Source organism: Nothoprocta perdicaria, unplaced genomic scaffold, assembly GCF_003342845.1.
Source record: "Nothoprocta perdicaria isolate Ctin4 unplaced genomic scaffold, notPer1 scaffold_81, whole genome shotgun sequence".
NCBI lineage: Eukaryota > Metazoa > Chordata > Aves > Tinamiformes > Tinamidae > Nothoprocta > Nothoprocta perdicaria.
The window spans coordinates 53110-77531 of record NW_020456099.1 but is presented as its reverse complement, the minus strand read 5'-3'; the positions used below and the strand labels follow the sequence as shown (position 1 = coordinate 77531).

Sequence of the window (24422 nt, the reverse complement as noted above, 5' to 3'; positions counted from 1 at the left end):
CTTGCAGACTGCTGGTCTGTTTGCAAACAGTGGGTGCTACAAAGTACCTAGAACAGGACAGCAGTCACATAGGGGCACCCAGATATTGTCACAGGGAGAGGAAAAACCTCTGAGAGCGCATTAAAGTCACAAGTATAAATTTATTCTAGGCATAAAGTTGTTTTGCCCTCTTCAAAGGAATATTGTGAGGTTTATGGCCTAATTCTACTGTCACTGGCATCTGGAGGCAAAACTAATGCCTTGCTGAATACTGAAGCAGTAAGTTAATTTATAAGGAAAATGACATGTTTTCATTTTAACTCATACTCTTGAGTGACTTACTGCATCCTGAAAACAGTCATACATATAACATGCATCTAGACATCTGTTGCAAGAGGCCTATCTTTGCTTTAAATATTCAGTATTATGASCAAAAAAGGTCTTTTCTTAAAGGATGAAGACTTATTTCTAAATCAGAGTAACTCAGTAAGCTAAAATAATTATCAAATGCTCTTCCCTGGATGAACTATGACAAACTATTATGTTTTTTAATTCAGATATTCAAAAAATTGATTGGCTGAACTGTTTTTGCTCAAGTTAAATATTAAATATAATGGCTCCCAGGCTGACAGGAAACTCTAAAATTTGCACGTAGACACTAAAAGTTTCWAAAAAGTATGAGCCTAAAGTTAGTTCAATGAAAATACCTATGGATGCTTCATTACAGATTTCCTTATAGCAAAGGAGGTTCCAGTTTTGCTTGGAGCAACCTGGGCTGCTCTGTTCAATTACTATCCTAGACCACTGATTTATCTGCCAAGCAGATCAGATACAGGATGGCATCTTCAGACTTCCTATTTTCCTCCCCTTTTCTACTTAAGCAAGTGCCCAAATCAGAGGGCTTATGAGAGGCTAAATGCAACGACAGTGATAGTCTCTGGTGCTCGGCTCCATATCTGTAGAGCACACCACAAATGAAACCAACCTGGATAAAGCAGCATCCATCAAACCCTAAAGAATAAGTCCAAGACATCAACAGAAGCTGGAAAGAATACACTTTCCACTTGCTATCCTGAGTTAAAGCAAACGTTAAACACAACTTCCTTAAGATATGGTGCATAATAAAGTCAAGTACCTTTAATGTAACTCTTCTTACCATCAGCCACCTGCATAACTCCCAGCTGAAAGCGGCCTGTCAGGTAGGTCAGGTACTATGTGATCCACTAAATGCACAGGCAAAAATAACTCAAACCTCTATTAAAAATGCACAAGCAAAGAAATCAGTGACTTTTCATGTCCTTCTGTGTCCATATGCAGCCACTGCTGTAGTAATTGAAATTCACAATTTCACAGAGCTTTGCTGCCTTCAGTCAGGAACTTTTTCTCTGCCCCAAAGAACACAATCAAATAAGCTGGTTAACAAAATGATATAAATGTCATTTAATAAACCAAATCGGGAAACTGACCTAAATTAAGAGTTCAAAAAGCTTAAGTTAAGATTTCATTTCAGATAAAAGTACTTAAAATAATWTTTGGACAAAATTAATATTGATAAGGGAAATTACTGTATTAAAAAATGTTCTTGCTGCATTCCTTTTTCAAGCAACTAGTATTAAATCGCAGGTGTATAATAAATTTTCCATAAGTTAAGTTAAAAAGTTATGAAGTATTTTTAGATAATTTTAACAGAAGCCATTTTGGGGATTTTGCTGCAAGGAATTCATTAAGTATCCTAAATTCTGTGATAGTCCATCTCTTAAATACTGAGAAAATTCACTTCAGTCTAGACTTTTGTTTATATAAAAATGTAATCTGCTTTCTCTTAGAAGGCATTTTTCTTTATAAAGTGTGATAACATGAATGGTATATTTCATTTTTGCTAGCTTTTCAGTATGATTGATGCAGATCTTCAATGCATACTTTCACAACAYGTATTCACATTCAAATAGATCATCTTGTTAAGAAAGAGCAGTGCCAAAAGCACAACAGTGAAGATCTGAGCTACGGATCTTGATAGTGGGTGACAAGGGGGCTGCTGGAGGTACCCTCATCTATGAAGCACCGCATTGAAATGCTGCGCTGTCCAGCTACTGCAAGCTCTGATTTTTTGTGCCTGGTAGCGTTCAGCAGAGCTAATATCAGCTAACATCCTGATGCAAGTTTGGTGGCCATCCTGCACCGACATCCTGCACAGATGTGGCAGCAGGACCTCAGAAAGCTGTAGTTAACTTAAGAGAAAGCACTTAAGAGTATGCAGGGATCCTTGTAACTGGACTGGGTGGAGCAAGGGCTACTCTAGTGATTACAGCATTGTGTCTTATCATGATATAATTTAAAATACACTTCTGAATCTTCTTCTAGGTTCAACTTGGCGCTCAGGCTGTTTAGAGTTGAAAAGCAAAGTGCAGTCGCAAAAGAGAGCTCATCTGTTCTTCAGCTGAAACCTTCAACTGTAAAACAGCATTTTTTCCCCCAACTCTTTCATTCCTCTCTCCTGCTCCTTCTACTTCTTCCACCTCCACCCCTCAATGCTGACATATACACTTACCCATTCAAACACATTTGAGTGCAACTTCTTCCTTACTGCTTACCTTCCCTGAAAATTTACTCTTAGCAAGAAGTACCAATCCAACCAAAGTATAGCATAACAAAAATGTCAAAGTACTTTGGCCAAATAGCATAAATCACAAAATTAGAATGGSCATTAAAAATCCAACACCTCATTGCCATGACCAAAATTGTAACTATTGGGAGAAATTATATGCAATTAGCTTCTTATTGATATGCTCTGAAAGGCTGCAATTTCAGGTGCCTAGGTGTCATTTTCAGAACCTCCTGCCTTTTTGCAGTTCTGCAGGCAGGCGTTCAACTGCCATCAAGGGAACTTGAAATAAGAGAAAAGGAGAGATACATACATATTTTACTTGAAGRAAGAAGTCACATCAATTTTCAAAATTACAGTAATCTTTCAGTATTGTTTCCACTAAAGTCAGAAATCTTCGGGAGATGCCTGATCTCTTCTTGTGGCATTATACACAGCATTGAGTCTCCTGGTAAAAGAACATCATCCTTTAAGGACATGCAGATCTCATGACACACCGTAAGCCCATTTGGCCTCCTTTCTCTACAGCTCAACAGAGCAAATAGGACAGGAGAGAGTCAATCCAACACATCAAATCCAAATGTGTTGCGAGTCGGGCAATATCTACTCCTAAATCCTTTAACTGACAATATGAGACTTGCAGTCTACAATTGAATTRAATAGTCATTGAAAGCCATATTTACTTAAATAATTAAGCTGAAGACTTTTGCTTCACATTTTACCTGTAAAATAATGTGTTTTAGGAACAATGACAAAACAGAGGTATAATTTCTCAATATGTTTTTCTGGTATCTATCTGGGACTATTCGGTAGCAGTACAGCTTACAGAACATCATGTTATACTATATGATTTCCCCAATTATTATGCTCAAACTGACTACAACTGCCACATTTTTTTTCTGATTATAACTGTATTGGTCTACAGGAAATTTTATAAGTCCACTACTAAACATAATACTATGCAAAAGAATCTATAGATCRCTTATTAAAAGCACATAAGGGTGGTAAACCACAACCATGTGAAGATGAAGCATGTCTTGTCTTTGCAATTCACTGTCCCAAAGGTATGATTATCTCCTGATAACCATATCTCCCTCTTCTGCCTTACTGCTAATTAAATTAATTAATTAAGGAAGCCTTTCCCCAAGTGCATTTGATTTAATATGCTGTATATAATTAGCAGCTCTTGGAAGTGGAGATGAGGGTTTTTTTTTTTTTTTTTTTTTTTTGGTGGCATAAAGAGACCTTACAAACTTTGCAGAGACAGCGAGGTCTCCAGTTTGCAGCTCTGTAAGCAAGATGGGCAGCACCCTCCTGACGATGGGCTGTGGTTTCATGTATAGGGCAGAGGTTCGGTGGCCACAAAATCCAGCTGTTCTTTTGTCTCTAGTGAGACTGATTTAAAAATATATATTTACATATAAAACATATTTATGAAGCACCTTTATTCCTTTTTTATTTGCAAACACTAAGGAACGCATTTCATTAGGAAAAATATCCAGGGGTTATTACTCACTAGGAACATGTGTGAACTGATTTTCATTGCTAAATCTGTGGTTTGTGTTGCTTTATTTATGCAGGTTACACTGTGCTGCTTCTGCTCTTTGATTGGTTGACTTAGGTGTTTTAAAAGTTGAAGTTGAAGGTTATGCTGATTCACTGTGCAAGTCACAAGAAAATAGTATTTAATTATGCAACTTACACACTGAATACTTAATCACAATAGTTTTTGTACAACAAGATCAAGATTCATTGAAAAAGTAGTGAATTTCAAAATAGCAAAACATCTCTGTTTACAAAATAAACTGTTACAAATCATTAACTCTCTGTAAAAAACACTAAAAATGMTACAAATAAGTATTGAATAGTCAGGAGAAACAGATATTACAATAAAATTACAAAAAAAAAAAAAATCAACTGCACAATGGCCTTGCATTAGAGCATATTCCACATGGAATTACTGAAAGGCAAGAGGAAGCATCCTACCTATGTTCTGTGTGTCCAATAACATTTCTCCACAAAAAAAATAATAATAAAAATAAAAAGAGAGAGGAAAAAAAAAGAGAGAGAAAGAGGAAGGGGGGGCGGGAATGGAGAGTCAATATGATTTAGGACAATGACATTTTTAGTGATTCTGGAATATTTGTGTGAGGTGACCTGAATAGTCTTTTGAATCTAAATGAGTGATAAAAGAAATTCTTATTAAGAGTAAATGCAATTGCTATAGGGACAATACTGCACAAACGAAGATCTGTGCAGGGATTAAATGCCGGAGAATTGCTCACTGAGGTAAGTGACCTGACAWATTTTGTGAAAATAACCTTTAGTATAAATGACAAGCAAGGAAATTAAAGAAATATGTTTCATTACTCCTAAAGATGTACTAGATGATAGATTCATCTGCTAAGATCACAGCAAAAAATACAAATGTTATCTTAATATAGCATTTGAATTTGTTATTGTATCAGCAGATGAAACCATCAGTCCTTTTATCAAATAGTTTTTATTTTTAGACACACACACACCACACACATTCAGGTAATGCACACAGTGGGAGGCAATAGCCATGCAGCTGGTGCTGCATGTTTTTGGTTGCCCAAGATGCTGCAACAGCAGGATTGTCTCCCTCTGACCTCCTCTGCTGCCTGCTAACATGTTCCTCAGCTTTATTCCAGCACTTCTAATACCCTAATGCCTCCTGGTAGCTGCCAGTTTTAAAAACCTCTAGTGCCAGGGGATTGTTTCTTCCTTTATTTCAAACTGTTTCATTTTACCTCAAAAACGGCTATTGCTCTAAAGACCAGAATGGGGAAGTCTCAGTGCTGAAATGCACACGGATTATCCATGACTAAAAATGGAACTTTAAAAGCCTAACATTTTAGAGGAACTATCAAGATGAAAAGGTGTTTTTTAATGGCATTTTCAAACAGCAATTTCATGCTTTTGATAGGCTACTGAATGCTCAAAGATATAAAATCYGCCACTGCATAGCATAAATGTAGTGTCAATTAGACCTGGAACTGAGGTTACCAAAAAAATACAACAACAAAAAGCCTCTCCTGTGTTTGGGCTGAAGCCATTTACTTTGAAAGTTTTCAGGAAAAAAACAAGTAGGAAATAGCGTACCTTTCTCCCTCAAAAGTGGTCATGCAGAGCAACCTTTTGGAGYGGTCAAGATCCGAGCTTTAATGCCTGCTCCATTTCCTTCAGTGAATTAGGGTCTGTAAGCACAAGATCCTGTAAACAGGCTGTACTTAAGTGTCCAGGGAACTTTCTTAACATCTCACTTTSCATGCATCTTTTCTGGTGAAATCTTTATTGATATGACATATTGTCATTGTAAAAAAAAAAAAAATTACCACCTGTCAAATTTCCATCTGTGTTTTGTAAATTCTGAAAGAAAGATTCTGAACTATTTTTTCACTGAAAGAAATCTGGGAAATTATCAGGGCCATCATCACTGTAAAAGGCTTTTTCTTTTTTTTTTTTCCCCTAAAAATTCAACTTCTTAATGAAATATTTTTGGGAAAAAAAATCATTACTTAAAGCAATAAGGAAYACTCCAGTCCAAGAACCCGGGGTGGGGATAGGCACATATACATGGGAGCTGTTGAAATTTTGGGCTCTGTAATGCAGAACTTCCTCAAAAAAACATCCTTCAGGGATTTTCTTCTTACAGCGTAAATCAATGGATATAGATGCCATAAAATAAAATCAAATCCTGATCTTTAATAATTCAAAGCAGAATGGAAACAAGCAGTCAGGTGGGACGGAGAGGGAGGGATGTGTAATAGACAGTTGTGGCTGTTACCTCCTTATCAGGAGAACAAATTCCTCTTTAAGAAGAATAATCTTTCAGATTATTCTTGGCAGCTCAGTACTTATATATTATGCTTTGGCAAATACAATGCTTTGCTTTTTCCCCTGAAGAAGTCCAGATGACTATAATTAACACACATTGCTATGCATCAGCTGTGACTGAGAAGCCATCACTTTGGGGTGTAATTTATGGAAGCCATTAAAATAATGCAACAATTCACTACCATAATTAAAAGGGAGGAAAGCATGAAAAGACTAACCTCCAATGTAAGTTCCTAACGTTCTTTTTACCACGGGTTCTCAGTGCAGATACTTTCACCTTAATCACCATTTTTTCATATTAGGAACTTGAAGAAAAATCTGTTTTCTCTTCCTAAATATTTTTATTTGCCTTTTCTTGGACTCTAGGAATCTAGGAAGGTCCTCAGCAGCTACTGGACCTGACTGCTCCCATTAAAATGCCCATACCCAGCCACAGTGAGTTGAGGCAATAGCCCCTTAGATGAAAGGAAATATAAAATAAAGTCACAAAGCTAATCTCCATCCAGACCAAAGATCAAGATTTCAAAGCCAGTCCAGTTAGGCAGTTGGTAAATAGCTCAGACACACCTCAAGCCCTCAAAAACACTCACCAAGGATTCGAGCAATTGTTTTAAAACATGGTTCAAAAATGTGAAAGAGAGGAGCTGGAGAAATCAGTGTTTCAGCAATAACACTCGGATCATCATCCCATGGGATGAGCAGTGTGGCTCTGATCGGGATCAAGCTAATCACTAGTTATCAGCCTCTGCTGCCTGCTCACAAATCCACATGGAAGGCTGCAGTCTCAGTGTAGTAAATGGATGGACGATAGCACCACTGGAATAACTTGGTAATATCAATGGCAACAGCAAGGACTAAGTTAATAAGGATCCGAAATCAGAATGCTGTCAATTAGGACTCAAAAATTCAAGCAGGGGCTACCCAGGCAAGAGAGAACTGAATTTTCTCACCCTTTTAGTACCTCTGTGGGACTCCTTGGGAAAAGCCTCCCRTCAACCATACCCATTTTAGCACCTTCTACAGATGAGAAATTCAGAAGAAACACATGAACCGTCAGCCCACCAGGGATCAAAACTGTGTATCAAATACTTAAGATATCAAGCCTTTTTTTCTTTCCCTATAATATGTGGCCTCAGGGAACTATAACATTCAGTAGCAGGACAACCCGGTATACTCTGAGCTTTTTGAGATATGTGTGTGTATATACGCGTGTATATCTATATATATGTGTGTGTATATATATGTATGTTTACAGAAAAAGAACACGTCCGTTCAATTAATGAGAAGTTAAATTGGTCATAATTCTGCATGCAGCATCCTGTACACTAATTAGATTGGGACTCCTAAAGAACTAACAGGTTGGTGTGTTTTAGCATTGCTGATCCACCTTACGCTCAAGGGGAAGGAAAAGCAGTGAATTAACATCACATTAGTGRTATTACATTTTTGCATCCTTATTTCTTTCCTCTCACTCCCAGGCTCTAGGAAGAACAAGGCAGTTGGTGCTGAGTTGAGCTCCGCAAGGGCAAAGCACCTACGTGCTGAAATCACAGAAACTGCCTTTGGGAAACCTGTCTGACTGAGGCCCTAGAGAGATCTAGATGAAACCTGCATGTTTTAATTAATGAGGTGGTTATAAAGTTAGTTAAATTTGCCTTTTTCTCCCCCCTAGTGTGTCACTTCACTAACAGTATGCATATATTTAAGAATAAGGGTGCATTAGCACTGTAAGCGGTACAGCAAAAAGGATTAGCTGAATGATGTGTTTGCCTCTAGTATCACTGAAGGAGGAGTATGGAAATAAATGCTGTGGTCTTCTCTTTTGCTTTTTAAACTAAACAACTAAAAATGAAACTAGTTAATCCGTATTTATGTTTGTGTACACAGCTACCCCTCCGGAGGGATGCCGTTCAGTTCAACTATGAACTGAACTACGGTTCAGCTGCAAAAACTATTCCCATAGAGAGGACAAGTATTACACCCCTAAAAGAAATCAGAAAGCATTTGAGTAAACTCTTTTGTGGAGAAAAAAGTGCTTTTCACAGATGCCAAACAGTGAAGTTCTTCATCATGATGACCGAGAAAAAGAAAAGGGTTCTGACAGAGAACARAAAGTCTTGGTAAAGGGAAGACACAAGCAGCAGAATGATACAAAGCCTTTAGCAATTACTTATGTATAACTCTGTGCAGGCATATGCTTTAACCCTCATAATAACTATTTCTTATTTATTAGGCCTGTGAACTATAAACACACCTAAAGAACCTATTAGAATTATACATTTTTCCCCTCCTCCATTCAAGAATTTTGACATGGTCACAGAGATTTCTTGTATAAACAAAACAGCTTATCTATATGACATAYTGATTATTCCTCATGAATAAAATAATGATTTTGATGCTCCAGCTTTTTCAGAACAGTAGTCTTTGGAGGAACAAATAACTAAATACAGTAAATACACTAAATCTTTTGTKTTCTCTCAAAAAGTTCAGAAGCACACTTTGTAAGCAAACAGAAAGTCTAATTCACTTACCTATCAGACGTTTCTAACTGATCTGTCTCAGGGCTATCACTGCATGCATAGGGGTCAGGAATCCATGTCCTAAACCATAAAAGGAAGAAAAAAGGCTCCATAAAAATAAACAAAATAAATATGTTTTTTTTTTTAACTATAGTTCTTCCCTATTTATTATTTCACTAAATAAAGCTAAGTATCTTTTTGCTATGTTACGGTAAGTCTATCCTGCACTTTAAGAGCTAATCCTTACATAAACTTAGTTATCTCAGAACGACTGGAAGCCAACTCAAATTAAGGTTAAAAATATTTAAGAATTGACCTAATTTTATAYCATTTGCCTAGTGAAAATGCAAATAAATAAATAAATAAATACACATTAGGGAAGTAAGTATTTGAAAATTAATCAGAAAAAATACACAACTTCTTTTTATGTGGGGGTTTGCAACTCTATTATATAAAAAAAATGTGTACCTATCATAACATAATCAAAGTACCACATTTCAAATGTAAGATTACAGAAGCATTCCCTAGTGAGGAGCACCAGAAAGATGTCTGGTCTTGCCTCTCTTCCAAGTGGGCAGAYGATTTAGAAAAGCAGAGAAGTCACTGCACAGCTGGAAAATTGTGATCTCTCTATGATAGCAGAAAACAGTAAATCTTCTTCACCAGCAAGCTTTCTGTCTCTGTCATGAAGCATTATTGATTGCCGTTCGGTGCATTGCAAKACAAAACCCTCGGTAATAACTCACCAAGGCCATTGCCCAATAAAGTCAATGGGAAGAGTCATCCTGATTTCCTATAGTGCTGGACCGAGTCCACCATGCGTTGCACTGCAGAATCCAGGCTTTTAAGAAASAGCCAAATTATCAGCCAGCATAAATCAGCTCGACTTCACTGAAGTCAAGAAGCTGCGTTGATTTAAAGCGAGTCAGTGACATTTACATTATGTCCTTCGAGAAGTTCTTTTGGGAATGAAATTGGGCAATAACTTCCAGCCTTTTGCCCAGGGCTCCGGAGGACAGCAGACACCACAAATTCTTCTTCTCAGCCCCTGCAAGAGGCACAAGTACACCAGACCTATGCTCTGAAGACCTCACCCGGCACTTGGTTATGCCAAAGCTTGGAGTCATGTTACTTACAGATACACAAGAAACTAGGAATCTCTTCCCTCCTTGGCACACTGCCTGGCATGGGGCACAAAATCCCTGTATCCTGCAGGTGCTTCTTAAGTGAGCACTCTTGACTCATCCCTTAGGGCTGTGCAAAGTAGGAAATGCTTTCCAGAGGGAAATCAAGTCTGTATCTTTCTGTAATCATCTCTGGCACTTAGGCATTTAGAAGTCATCTGGACTCCACACTTTGCAAGCTGCTTGGCCGAGTGTTTATTCAAGACAAAAGTTATATACAGTCAAGCCAACTCGCACCAAATGGATTAACAAAATCTCATCTCCAAGTCATAACATTTTTTTATACTAGTTTCACCTATAACTGGTGTGTTAAATCACCATTTATCCAGCAAAATAAGTAAGGTTTCTGTACTGAGCTGTTTGTATCACGTAAAGTAAAACATTACAGCTCATGCTGTTATGTTCCAGGTCAAAATTAATTTCTAAAAACAATGTATCATAATAAAACAACCTATAAAAAGCCTTGTTTAGTTAGCTTTAACTGATAAGTCCAACCTCCATTTCTCATGCTCAACTTTCACCTGCCTTTGCATCCAGCCCTTGCTTTTCAGTCCCCCMCACCCCTGCCATGGGACTAATGAACTTTATTTGACCAGCTATGTGTTTATAAAACTGTCWGCTTTGTATGGTTTTCTGAAATAATAGTCTCACACTGTTTTTTCCTTGACTGCCTGTACTTCCTGAGTGAGATAGAAAATTCTGCAGGAMTTTTGAGCACTACTACAGTTTTTATAATAAAGGTGTTCATGCTTCATGTTTGGAAGYATTTGAGATCATTCCAGCGCTTGCTATTTAACCTTCAGGAAATATTATCTAGACACAGAGAAATATTTTCTCATTGATCCACTTTTCACTCAAGTATGATAATAGCACAGACATAAAATTTAAAATTAATTTGTTTAATAATGCTTAAATCATTAGTATCAGTGTGTAGGACAAGGCTCTTCCAATTCTGCATGGAGCTATCATTTAAAGATAAAAGCTATTTAAAATAATTTAAGTGTAGTGCTAGAGAGGAAAAACAGCCTGAGACTGAATATTAATTGTACATCACTGACTTCCTATTATCAGATAGATGCAACTTGCTATTGCTTCTTTACCGCACCAAATATACAGCCTTATTAAATCCCATTCATATCCTGTTAGGAGAGAAAAGGAATGGAAACAGTCATCCTTCTTCCCTGTRCCTTTCCTCCTCAAAACCTGGATATAAATTCAGATGAGCCCCAAATTTAATTAATTACATGATCTAATACATTGCATGTACTTCTCCTAAACCTATATAATAACCAACAAAATACAACAAAACACTTGTAAGAAAATATAGCAATTTGTGGAGAGATCTGGTATTTTCTAAAACTTTTGGCACTGCTTATATTTTCTGCATACATATACACACACAAATATGTGAAATAGGGTGCATGCACAAGAGAAAAAAAAGCAACCATGTGCCTATTGGCATCCACCAGAGGAGCCACTCAGCGCCCCAATTTGGCTGCTCCAAAATTTAGCAGAGCAGGTCCATAAGAGGCCACCATTACAAGTGAGCAACTGGTCTGAGTATAAATTGTGCTGTTTGAAATCTTGTTTGGATGGGGGTGTCCTTCCAATTTGGGAAGCATGTGATAATAAAGCTCCAAAACACTGTATGTSACCTCTGATGCATGTTACATTTTGTATTTCGTGGAAGTATCTTATGAATCCAGTAATAGAAGACTCAATAGAACTGTATTTATGAAGCCCCTGACATGCATGTCTGCCTGTTTTTTGTTACAAAGTGCTCTTCCATTTACCTATATTTCAAGTACTGCAGAGAGAAATTTCAAAGGCCTTAAGGTAACTTAAGGCCCAACTCTGAATGAATATTTTTTACCTTTTTTATTTTTTTAAGTCTTTTCTGTCTCTAGCGTGTGCTAATCTCAGTTGTTCCCTTAAACAAAGATATTTTTCATATTGACTACTCAAAAATATCAACAAGAGTCCTCAAAGGATTCACAGATGGGAAATATACAAAATTAGGCACAAGTTTTTTGGCCTTTTTTCCTTTATTATATAACTACTTTTTGAAATTTTATATCTAACCATGAAAAGATCATATTTTCCAAATCTGTTATTATCTGCTTTTATTTGTGGCCATTAAAGTTTTAGCATAACCATGTGTCATTTTACTTTGGGGAAAAAAACACAAAACTATTAAGAATCAGACTGTTTCATGCTCATGAATGTCTGAGCAGATGGTATAAATTGCAATAGATTAGTACTGAATGCAAAAATAGTAGCACCACCTATTGGCAAGATACATAAATTGATCCATCAAATTTCATACCATCATTCATATTATCACTGGATATTAAAGTTGAAACCTATTATTCTCAGCTTTATGTTAGCAATTCAAAATTAACATATCTATTACCGTGGCCTTTTAATTTCCTTTTTTGAATACACTTGAAATAGGAAAATAAGCCAGGATTATACATTTGGAAAACCACCCACATATAATCTAGGAATTCTTAATGCCAGGATGAAATCTTTTTGGAATGCATTCCAAAGATATGGAACCTAACTGATGGATTTCTAATACTGACCCTGATCCTTGAATTCCTTCAACCCAGTCTTACAAGTCCTCTTGATTTAAGTGATCCATATCTACAGRAAAAAAAAAAAAAAAAAAAGAGTGTGGGTATTCAAGTATTCTAGTATTCAAGTATTCTAGTATTCAAGTGGAAGAGATAACTTTTCAAATATTTATGCATATCAAAAGCTGTACATATTTGGCTTAGCTGAATATGAGAAGCTAGGAGTTAGCTGCACAAATTTGTTTTTTAGCTGAATTTTCACTAGTCTAATTTGCGGGGGTTTTTTTCTTTCTTTTTTTCCCCCCAGTATTCATCTGTGTGTTTTATTTTGGTTCGTGGGTTAGATTGCCCAGAACAAACCTAAATTAATTTTAACTTTATGAGGATTCTTTCCGAATACTCTTTTATTTCTTTGGGATTGAGTCTTAYGAAGTTGGTATTGCATTTCTTTTTGCAAGTTGATAACAATTTTATTTTACTTTTTAAATATCAATAGTGTTTATCAGAAAAATTGGTTCCAGCCATATTTTTCTATCGATGCTGCTATTTTCTTAAGCATCCTTTTTTTTCTTCTCTCTACTGCTCATGTTCATTGCTTCATTACTTCTTCAAAGAAAAAAATGATGCTACTCAGCCAGAATCTCCTTGCAAAAGAGTTGTTCTGTTTGCTGAATCTGACTATTAAACTTCAATTCTACTTTTCTAGTTTTTTCACTCTTTTCACCTTCAATACTCAAATTATTTGCAAAAGCTCTGTTTTTAGAAGAGCAAACTTGCCTTGTGCTGAGGCATTTCCATTTTGGTTCAAAGGAATCTGGTACTTCTGGAACACGCTAGTGGTCCTGGTGGCTGCAATTGATTGCCAGCAGGATGCATTTGATACACAAAATCATGCCAAATTCTGCACCATGACCAGAGCTTTGTGAGGAAGAATCCATGATCAGCAAAAGGATGGTTTCTTTTTTTTTTTCCTCATGCTTACAAAGCCCCTGCAAAGCCTAATTTGTACTTTCATGGCCACATGTTGATGCAAAGTGGTTATACCCGCCATGAACACAGAGATCCCCAGTCTCTGCCTGTGATGAGTTTGCTGAAAGTAATGCCAGAAAGAGAAAATGAACATACTGGTCCCCTTTGTGGATCCATTTGTCTAACCTGAACTAGACAAAAATAACAGCAATTAAGGTTGCMTCTAACAAGTTTTAATGTTAAAGATCTATGTTAAATTTTTTTTTAGCAATATACATTTCTTAGAAGTACTTTCTATATGAAAGAGTTTTTATTCCATAGGAGGAACAATTCAGTTATCTTTAAGAATGAGATGGTCAAAGTAATTTRTGTAGACTTTCTCGGCTTCATTAAACTGTTTCAGCAATGCAAAAAGAGAGACACAGCTGCAGGCTTGTAAATACACGCCTAGTAAAACAGTCCTACTCCAGCTAATGAATCTTGGTGAAGCTGACACTTCTATCTTAGTTAGAGCTTGGAAAGCACTGCTTTTGTTGGATAAAATGAAAATCAGCCAAACAGATTGACAAYGTTGCATCACTTTCTCATGGCCCTGAAGACATGCCATGTACAATATACATCATCTTGGACAGAGACAGAGCATTGTGTTGTTCTGTCATATTACACATGCTTGGTGGTAGCACACAGGAAATCAAGAGCTCTCTGAGGGGCAGGTGTAATGCCAACATACTGTGGCGCAAGGTTGCAGAGCTACAGGGCTTCCACCAGGGTTTGGGGCAGAGAAGTCCTCCTTCCTCCTGACCAAGTGAGGTGAYGAGAGTCCTGCTGGATGGTCTTCTCTTGCCAGGGGTCCAACTCTCCTAGGAGAGGGCCACTAGCAGGAGCCACTGCAAGGTGGGATGATGGTGGGTTACAGCAGGGCATGCAGAATAGAGACAAATGTCTTGCCCAAACTCACCAAAGCAACTTGGTGCAATAGGCAAGAAGATAGTCAAACAATCTTGACTCCTGATTCTTTGTTCTAAACACTAACCACAACTTTTAATATGCATACCATTATTATGCTTAATTTTGTAGCTCCTGAATGCTTGGTGTCTCAGAAATATATTGCAGCCTTAATTCCCACAGCAATTATGTCAGTTTTAAAAGTGTCACAACTGCCATCATTGGAATTGCTCTTAACTTGCCCTTTTGCAACTAGAAAGAAAAACTGAGATTTATATCTCTTATAGGGAGCTATATATTTTTGGCACTACACATTTATTTAATTTCTGATAAACAAAAGACAGCAATATTTTGAATCTAGAAGAATTATACCAGGGAAGAAATGTTTCATCGGAAAGGAGGGAATTTATCATTACAAAATATACCATACAGATTATTTTTTGTGTGTATTTTTTTATACTGTGTAACTTGCCAAAATATCATCATAGGCATAGGCAATACACTTCAAAATGTGAAAGTATCTAGATACCAATAGTATACACTTCTGTTGCAAAAGGATACTTTCTCTTGCCAAAAAACAAAAAATGAGATCAGACCCTTTCAAAGGTCCAGAGGAAGAAGCCCTTGGCCCTTAAATTTTAGGATATACATAGATTATATATTTAAATGATAACTAGAGAGAAAAAWTGCTGTAATTGTCTCACCTTTATCATCCTGTTGTTTCACTCAGCAGCTAAAAGAACTGAGTGGATAATTCTTTTCCAGTAATGGTCGCAGTCATTTTTACTTACTTTTTTTCAGAATTCTTTCAGCTTTGAGGCTACACAATTTCCTTCATCTGCATGGTGCTACTCACATACATATTTCCCATTAATTTGTCATAAGTAATAGCTACTTCCAAAACTGCTTGTAAGTAAACACAAACTAGCAGCAAAACATTAATCATGCACACAGAAAAACCCTAATATATATTTATATATTTTGTATATATTTTTATATATATATAATATATAAAAGATATATATACACACACACACACACAGAATTGTTCCTTCCACAGAATTCAAACATACAGAAAACACTATGAAGACGTGTGGGCTGCTAAAACTATATATATTTCTGTGTCAAAACCCTCACTGTGACTGAGAGCAAGAAAACACAAGATCACTTGTAACAGATATATCTAGCACATTTCTCCTTAGGACAAATAATGTTTTGAGCAAGACGGGGTTTCACGAAGCTTGCTCTGCACCAATAACCTCGATAAGCACAGGAGCTGCTTTTGGCTCATCTGCATTCTTCAAGTCAGACAGGGCATGGAACCAAAGCACAGAAATGGGCAAATAAAACAAARCAAACAAACAAAAAGTAATTGAGTAACATGAGAGTTTGAACCATATCAGACCATTCCACTCTAGATACAAGGCACAGAGGATTCATATGGAATGGGAGTTCATCATCCCTCACCATCACCTTTGCCTGCCCTTGCCACAAGCAACAACCATCCAGAATGGGGCACAGGGACCAGCCTGTTGTCCTCTGCCTCAGGAAGGCCTCAGAAAACCCTTACCAATCACAGCCACTTGCCTTATTATAAATATTGCACTGCTTTTCCCAGCATCACATTCCCRAGCAGGATGAAGAAAATGAATATCCTTCAAACATTTTAATAGCAGCTTGTTAAATTCTTTCTGATCAGCTGTAATAAGTCTGCTCACTAGGCCATGGAGTATCAAGTTAGATTTTTCTTCTTCTCAGGTTATTAAACATGAAAAATAAAGATTTTAAAAATGAATTCCTGTAATGAAATAAATTGGATGGCTGAGAGACCAGGAGGCCAAGGTGAAAGATGATGCAAGATACAGGTTAGGAGGGGCCCTTTTTCCTCCTTGGAGCAAACAGCATTCAATTCAAATTAAAATAATCAAAGCCCTAAAYCAAAACGCCCTGACTTTTTGTCAAAGGATCAAGATTTTATGAGAATTGCTTGTTTCTAATTCAATTTTACTCCAGTGCCTGCTTACCCTTCTGAAAGCAGTTTAGTTTTGGGGCCCTATTCCTCTCCGGCCGGAGCCAAGCCTTTTTTTTTTTTTTTTTTTCCTCCCCTTCCAGGACTTTCTCTCTTCCTTCATTTTCCTCCTCTTGCTCTGCCTCTTACATCACGTTGTAGCAGATGCCCTATGTTCGGCTGTCATTTTACAAGAATTCTGTACAAATTGGTACAACTGGAAGCCATTACCCAGATATTCCCCTTAATTGACAATCACACAGAACTCACAGGAACCTAATAATACCCAGTTTCCTCTTGTCTAGTTAAAGTCTTTGCTTCCAAACTTAAAAAGCAGCTCTAGGAGGCAGGTAAGGTCATGAACAAAACTCATACAATTATCCCATCATTCTTCAAATACCAGGTACTCTAAGGCAATGTCTATGTAATGCAGGACTGATCAAAGGCTCTTACATGATGTTGCATGCCCAAAAGACACTAAGACTATTTTTTTTTTTTTTTAAAGGACAAAGCGATAATATACATCCAATGCCCTGTTACGCAAATTTTCAATCTGTAAAAATTCAGCATGTTTATACTACTACTCTTGACTAGGTATATAATAATATATATGCATCTTACACTATGTTGCATTTATTATGCCTAGCTGGACAAACTTTTCAGGAGGAAACTTTCCAGTCATTGAGGGTTTTTCAAGGGCAAGGGCAGGGAGAATCTTGTTAAATTAAAAGCAACTCATATCTCATTCTGAGAATGAGATTGGGGTGAAAACACCAAAATCAGCATAGTGTTGATGATATTTAACAGGTTGATTTAGATATTTCACTTTTTTTTTTTTTTTTTTTTAAGGGAAATTCAGCAAAGGTATGCATGATGAGGGAATTTCTCTGATGTCAGGAATGCTTTCTGCTGCTTGACTGTAAGCAACAACACAATAGCCAAATTCAGATGTTTCCTCTTATGATGAACACATCCACAGTCCCTAGGTGCAAACAGGGCATCACATGCAATGACCGACACTTCCTCTCCTTCAAGGAGGACAGGGATTGGTCCTGCTGAAATATAGATGATTGTGTGTATGTGGAGGAAAGATATGCAGGGTGGTAGCCTGCTTGAGGGCTACAAGAGGAAAGAAAAAAATGCTCAYGCAGCGGAAATTACAAGAAGGTAGAGAAAGAGAAGAGGTGCAGAAGGCAACGTTCATAGATTCTGATGATGATCCTTAAAGCCCCAGAACTAATGATCTAAACTGCCCAAGGTTCTCTGTTGAGTTTTTGCTTCATTAACTACCTGAATAAGGCAAGGCAGACAGCAAACCATAAGACCCTGCTAAAAGGACCAAAGCTGCACCCAAAGAAGGTTCAGGGTTAAAATGCACCGAAGGCTACAGGTCTTGAAAGAGAGAAGGCAGGGAAAGCCTTCAACAGACCTTCCTTGCCAGTTTTCTCTTGCATTAGATCAAGGCTTAGGTTGATTAAGGCAGGACAAACATTGTCTTTTAAAAGAATTCTGCATCCATTTCTTCCCTAAAAATTTATTTGCATTCTCTGTCTTAAAAAAAAAATAGGTTTCCTTTATGATAGTCTGTCCCATTTTAGCTGAAGTACACATTTCAGGCCTTTTTTTTTTTTTTTTTTTTTTTTTTTTCCCTCACTGTGTTCCTTCAGCACCAACACAAGGAACTGCTCACATCAGTGAGTCTGCCAATAGAAGAAAAGTACCTCTGTAAGGGAGAGCTGCTTCACATTTAAGACCCTCTATCAGCATTATCTTGCTTTCTCAGATATATTTTCCACTAGGCATCAAGCTACTAAATGGAAAACAGATTAATCTACATATCTACCTATGAAGTTACAATATGACATCAAGGTAACAAAAAAAAAAAAAAAGAAAGAAAAAAGAAAGAAAAAACATCATGGTTAGGATGCAAAATAGAAAACCCGCAACAAAATAGGATTCGCCAGGCACCATGGAGTTCAGGAGTTGTTCACAGCCATATCTCCAATCTGCCACTTCACGTATCACAACTCCCACCATGCTCTATTTTGAGAGCTGTGGTGGGATTAAATGAGCACACAGATCTTGACTCAGTTATCTGCATATGGCTGGATTTCACCTGCAGTGCCTCATCTTTYGCTGTGCATGTTCAACATAAGTGGAAAATACCCACGCCTCTGGATTTTTTCATCTCCTTTACAGCTTCCTTACATTAAATGCTCAACACAAATCTAATGCAAAAGAAATAAAAATAATACAACTACTTCCTTTAGAGTGAACAAAGAACTACTAGAATACAATTATGCTCTCTGTACTGGAAGTTAGCAAGGATGTGTCAAAATTAAGTTTGACTGCAAAGAGCCTGCATCTTTTAAGTGCTAATCTTTCTTTTCTATGGCTAAGACAACAGTAACAACAGCATTTTTTGTGAAGTATATTTGTTTAGCTGTGTAAAATGCAACTGCATTAATTTGAAGTCAGGAGGACTCTACTATGGGGAAAATATCTATTGCTCTCCCTAGCTTTAGCTGCACACAAAACAGGTTCTGTGAGTTGAAACGCATGAGAATAAGAACCCCAAACACTTGTGGTGTGCTGCTTATCACACACAGTGACAGTGATAAATTCCCTCAGTGATTCTCAGGTGCCCTGTTGTTATCTTTAACTGCCTTCCAGCTTGTCAATCTTCTGCTTCCAGATGGTATCGGTCATTCACACAGGCAAAATCTTGCTTAAAGGGACTTACACTTTGTGCTGGTAATAGGTGTTTTATCTTCTAGTGGATTACTTGCCCACTGTTCTTGTGGAATTCAACAAAAGAAGCATCTTTGATTATCTGACAATTTATCGTTTGTACAAATCTTGTTGGCGATTGAGTTCTTGTTGGTTCGGAGAAGGTGGCTCTTTCAAAATGGAATCTCTCCCTCAGGCTTTTAGTGCAGGATAATAAGACTTCAACTTCTGTGTCACAGAAAGTAGAGGACAGAAAAATATCTACAACACCAAGGTGTCTGATGAGGAACACCAAGAGTCCTGTAAATTGCACATTCTTTGGAAGCATCTAATTTCATAGCTGGCCCATACAAAAATAAAGTGTATACACAAAAGTCTGCATCCAGCCTCTATTATATTGTATATTTCTATGCAAATGAAAGAAGTTGAAATCTTCAGTTAGTAGTATGCATAACAGTTGGCTCATTGAGAGGAAAAGGTGTTTGTTTTTTGGTTTTTTTTTTTTTAATTATGGCTAAATAAAACAACTGACAGTTCTTAGATAAAAATAGGAGAGAAAAAGCACAGAATTATTCCCATAGTAGAGCTAAAACTGARGTGTTGCTTAATTACGACAGTATATGTTATGACCTTTACATTCTTTTGGATTGGTTTGTTTAATATTTTTAATTGCTTAAAGCATCTAAAGCAGGAATAGATCATCAGCAGAAAACTGGAGCCGATTAGCAGGTGCTGAGAAGAGCAGAAAGTTTTGCTTTAAGAATAACGAGCACAGAAGCAGAGTATTGATTCTGCTGATGAGGCAATGCCACAGCACTCTGAAATTTAGGTGATATTTATAAAGAGCTCATTTAAATGTTCTGTTTACATGAATCAACTTTTGGCCCATGAGTCATGCAAGAGCTGTGCTTTCCCAAGGCCCCAACTAGTAGCTTTTCCATAGAGGTAGTAGTCGACAACTCAATAACTCCACAACTCTTCCAAAAAGCAATGCAGAATTTTAGAGCTTAGTAGAGTAAGTGCAAAAATAGCATGTCCAGAAAAGATATTTCTTGTTTCTGCTGGCCAGAAATCAGCTGTCTCGCTAGAACTGAATGAAATGCAGTAATGCAATAGTTTTCACTAGATCAAGTCTAACTCATGTCTCCTCTTCTCAGCACCTTTCAGTAAGAATGAAAAATAAGGAAACAGGAAGGTCTACTAAGTGCAAAAACTTTTACAGGTGAAAATCAAGCTGTCTAACATGCTGTAGGTGGTTTGAAGTAGTCTTTCCAGGTCAAATCAATAAAATATAGCAATTCCTCTTGATCTGTCAAGCCAACACAAATTTGAAATGCTGAGAGATAAGGGCAGTAGCTCAGTGACTATGTCACTGAGACATTCCCATTTTCAGGCACACACTTGAAAAGATCTGTTAGCACATTTCCTTGTTTATCTGAAGGAGTGAGCCTTTCTCTTCAAACCAGTGTGTTTAAGGTCCTCAACACAGCTACATCTGAACACTCATTTTTCATTTGCTGAAGGAGACACTTCTACAGTATTTCCAAATGGAAAATATACAAAGCAGTAAAGAATATCAAGGAAGATAGTGATAATAATAAGTAGCATTCTCCTCTAAGCTTCCTTTGTTTTATGCCAATAGAAACATCATTCTGAGAATAACAGTTGAAGATAAGATTATACCCTTCCATCAAGAGAACCATGGGTTATAGTCACAAAGAGGTAACGTTATTTTTTTTGTTCATGTAATCTCAACATGTCAAAGTAATTTTCAAATATTAATGTGTGTGATCTTCCAGGATCATCATTGTACAAGAAAACAAGAATTCAAAGAATTCAAACCCTGCCAAAACCAAAACAAACCACATTAGTAAAAAGTAAAAAATGCAATACTCATCATCTATAATTCTCTAATCTAAGTACAAGTGTTTCCATTATTTTATTAGAAAAATAAGATAAACGGCCAGTTTATTTTTGTTTCTATCCTTCCCATGGTTTGCCTGCTTGTTAGTGGAAATTGGTAACATTTTTTTCCTTTTATTTTTTTTTCCTGCTTTTAAGTCTGAAGTCATTTGTCTCTSATGTCTTACATAGACTGAGGATGCTGACTTCACTGATCCAGTCTCCTGACTCTTCTTCACTGATAATGATTTTATTATGAATACTCAATCTAATAACCTGACCTCTGAAAGTATAAGTCATTTTATCAAAACAGAGTTACTACTAAGTTTATTAAATCACTACCAAACATAGAAACACAACCTTTGCTGCCCATGCTCTTCTTGACTCAGAAACGGGTCACATTAAAAGCTAAAATTAAAGGTTATTTTCCTGACTAATCTTCCCACACATTTTCAGTTAAGGAGACTTTTTTTGCCAGCTTATACCATCAGAAATATAGGTAACATAAGAGATGAAAAAACAGGAAATAAAAAGAAACAAAAATCCCCTGCAAAAAAATAAACAAAAGCTACTGGAAAACCTTAACAGCTAGTTTTGTTAAAATCCTCAAAGGCCCCTCAAAATCACATTAACCTCAAAGGTAAACAGAAGTTTAACTGAAAAAAATGGAAATTTGGAAAAAAATTACAATGAACAATTGTTTGGCAGGAATCAGACTACATTTGAGCATCTGTAAAGCCATTAATTAAAAAAAAAAACAAGTTTTATGCTAAAAACTTGACCTKCCTTCCATTAGTAAAGCTCCAGTGAGTAGAATGAGACAAAAATCAGATCATAGTTAGGCATCTTTTTCAACTAAATTATACCACATTCTGTAAACACTAACATATGTTTGTGCGTGTATACAGTACATACATGTATACATAAGTATATACCTATATACACACACACACACTACATAAAGAGAGAACTTTTTTGTTTCTTGCCTTTTTTACTCTTGATATTTTGAAATACTCAGATTTTTTGGTTTGTCTGCCCTATAAGTAAAATCCAAACAATAACCTGCTATTACAGTACCAGCTTCCTTCAACCCCCGAATCTCCATAATAAAATACTCTTAGGTTTTGCTGATCAGTGACGCCAAGTTTTAATATAAGCAACAGAATAAGTGAATTTTAAGTATTCTCCAACTTTTGAGGCCAAAGACAAAACTCTTTAGGATTTGGGTTAGAGCATGTAAACCATGTATATATATTTATACCATATTTTGGTTCTTTAAATTTTTTTTTCTAAAAACAAGAAAATAATTATATGTAAATACCTCTCTAGAACAGTTTGAAATAGGTAATTTTGTCACTCTGGCATCATTCTGAGGATTTGTGTGGTTGTTTTGACTTGACTAGTTCTTCACCATTGCATTTATTTCACTAAAGCTCTTAGGAGAGGCTGCAGAAGTAATTTGTAGCCACGTAACAGCTGGTTTAGATTTTGTTAGGCTTTCTGTTACATTTTAACGTGCTTTTGGATTATGCTGTCTTGTGCTTAATGTGTGTAATCCATGTCTGTATTAAAAGGATACTTGACCGCATTTGGTGTAAATAGCGGTGCCATCTACTTGCATGAAGACAACCAGCAAATCAGCTTACAATTAGTGTGCTTCATTTTATCCTAGAGACTAGTGCTAATCCAGAGTGCTAGGGATCACGATAGCAATGTCTTTAATTAAATATAAGATCACGGTTATAGCAAATGCAGTCCTTGAATTCCGCCACACTTAGTTAAATCAAAAGATTCATAATCTCAGCAGCCTTAGAATTAGTATTGTTGTATCTACTAAGAGATTGGAAAGACGGATTTTTCACAAAAAAAAAAAAGAAAAGCCTGAGATAGTACATTTTAGAGGTTCATACCAACACTACAATTTCCTTAATCCATTCCAGATGGTTAAAAACACATTAGCAGCTAGTAGGAGAATAAAAATAAAAATAAAATAGAAAGGAGAAACTACAAAGCGACACATGCAGCACAGCCCTAATTCCCAGCATATCTTTCCAGCACAATCCATTGGAACAAGGGAGGGCCTTCAGTGACATTAGCTGCACAGCAAGAAATAGCAAGCAGGTCCAACAAGTCTTCCTCTTCTCCGAGTGTAAGTTTACAYGGCCCCATAGTCCTTGGGCCTTAAGGAAGCAGCATTTCCTAACTAAATAAACCCTAAAGTTTTCTGAACCTTCTCCATTGAGGAAAGCTGGCTGATGCCAGCTATATATCAAATCATACATGATATTCCTTCAAACTCTTATCTCACCGAGGGCTGCTAAGGAGCTGCGCAGGCATCACTTTACCTAGTATCACCCTGGTCAGAAAGATGGTTGTTCTTGCTTGTGTCACGTTCTTCTAGTCCCCAACATCAAGTGGTTTTCTCCTCCTCTTCCCCTACATAGGATTCATTACACTTAAATGGCTCCTCTACAACTTGCCAACCTGTAGCAGTAGTGATGCACCAACTTAACCTTAGCTTGTGGGGAATGAGCTCCTTGCATCACTTGAAATCAGCCACTTAAAAGTAATTTTGCTCCATTCCAAAAGTTTATTCGGCTGAGCATAAAAATTGCTTTTTGCACCTAACAGTGAAAGCACAGAACACTAAACAATACTTGACTCCTATTTTACATAATGCCCCTCCAAAAATTACCGTAGGTGTCATTTGTTATTACATTATTTGTGCTCAGTTTCAGAGGCTTGCATTTGTAAATATGTTATTTACTATTTTTAATATGCATCTCTGACATTTCAGCAGAACGTACTGACAGACTACTGATGTCTCTGGAAAATTAAACACTTCACAAATCAAGCCAGTTTTACAGGGATTTTGTTTTATAAGTGTAAGCAATTTCTATAAATGTCAAAATATCTCATTTCATCATACTGGCAACCATTTTTTAATTTTAATTTCCTTTTTAAATTTATATGTTTGAGCTTTTTGAAGTGCAATGTATTTTTTCAGGAAAATATTTGAAACCTAGAGAACTACAATATTCAAAAGAGTTGGTTTACTACTTGGTCTCATGCGGGCTGCACAGCATTAGCTTTTGCTCATTTTCAAATTTCAAAACCCAACTCATAGAATCATAGAATGCCGAAGGT

The 24422-nt window shown here is 36.7% G+C and overlaps 1 long non-coding RNA gene across 3 annotated transcripts in view; it reads right to left on the bottom strand.

Moving 5' to 3' along the window:
- The window catches only part of LOC112958185, an 80342-nt gene that overhangs the window by 4033 nt on the left and 51887 nt on the right, over positions 1–24422 (bottom strand). The window contains exons 1-5 of one of the 3 annotated variants that reach the window (XR_003251375.1): positions 9901–10000; positions 9708–9802; positions 8974–9042; positions 5708–5802; positions 2905–3029 (exon numbers count right to left, since the gene is read on the bottom strand). This is a non-coding gene — a long non-coding RNA (uncharacterized LOC112958185). Of the gene's footprint in view, positions 1–2904; positions 3030–5707; positions 5803–8973; positions 9043–9707; positions 9803–9900; positions 10001–12730; positions 12792–24422 lie in introns of those variants that run through there. The other 2 variants (XR_003251376.1, XR_003251377.1) reach the window with 2 other exon arrangements.